We start from the raw sequence: 1,459 nt of genomic DNA, 5'->3' as shown, positions 1-1,459 counted from the left end.
AATCTTGTAATTAAATATTTTATTAGCTTATTTTTTTAATGCATGAAATAAAATAATTTTTAAAATTTTTAAATTATTATTGATTAAAAGAGTATTGTATTTGAAATTTGAGTAAATATATTTTTAAATAAAAACTAAAAATAATTTTAATAAAAACTAACTAATTTTCAACAAGCACAACTAATAATAATTATATTTAATAAGCACAACTAATAGTTTCGAATTAAATCATCATACTAAATCGAAACCATTAGCTTCGATTCACCATGGGCAGCTATTTATGTGTATAATCGAATTGAATGGATTCATTTTACTAGCAAATATAAATCGAATCTCTTTATTTCGATTTAATATAGTGATTTAATTCGAAGCCATTAGCTTTGATTTATACGTGAACTTCATTTGCATGTAATTCGAATCCAATGGATTTAGGGTTGGACAATGGGTAGGGTAGAGTAGGGTTTCGACTCTATCCTAACCCTACCTGCTGGTTGAAAACTATTTTAAAAACTTTTTTAAAACTCTACCTTATTCTATTCGCGGGTTGAGAATCTGTTAACCCTAACCCTACCTGCACCCTAAAGTAGGGGTGTGCATGGGTCGGGTGAAACCGGGTTTGATGTGACTCAGACCCGATCCGAAATATATACCGGGCATATTTATTAGACCCGAACCCGGCCCTAGACCCGATGAAACTTATACACTTTCGGACCACGATTATACTGGGTAAAAATCGGGTGAAAATCAGGCTGTTAATATTACATTACCTTGATACCTTCTTATAAGATAGCATGTGAAAATATCCAAATTTTCAAGACTCCAACCCTTATTTGACATGGTAAAATTCACTTAGAAAAATATAACAAGAACCAACTCTTCTCTAAAATTAAAGCATAACCATAATCAATACTAATATTGTCTAATAACTCCAAATATTTAAATCAATAAAAATAACACAGTATTATGTATTAGTCTAAAATCTTATGCATTTTAAACATAAAACATTAACTTATAGTCTTATAATAACTAATAACACAAAATATTAAGGTTTACAATACTTAAATTCCACATAAAAATAGTCATCATCCATCACTAATAACACAAAATATTAATTGTATATGATGACCGGGCCACTGGGCCGATTTCGGATGATCCGAGCCATGGCTCGGACCCCGACCCGAAATAATGACCGGGTCTATTTTTGAGACCCTTACCCGACCCTAGACTCGGTGAAATCACACCAAAATAGTCCCTAAAGTGTTCAGGGCCGGGACGGATCTTCGGGCCGGGCCGGGCCATACACACCCCTACCCTAAAGTTCTAAACCCTACTCTACTCGACGCAGAAACAAAAAAAAAATCAAATAAATATAAAATTCAACCATTCCAAATTTCATACATAAAATTAAAAACAATAAAATCTAAAAAAAATCCAACATAAAATTACAAATAATATGATC

The sequence above is a fragment of the Arachis ipaensis genome, chromosome B04 (assembly GCF_000816755.2).
Source record: "Arachis ipaensis cultivar K30076 chromosome B04, Araip1.1, whole genome shotgun sequence".
Classification (NCBI taxonomy): Eukaryota; Viridiplantae; Streptophyta; class Magnoliopsida; order Fabales; family Fabaceae; genus Arachis; species Arachis ipaensis.
This window is presented reverse-complemented; position numbering follows the sequence as displayed.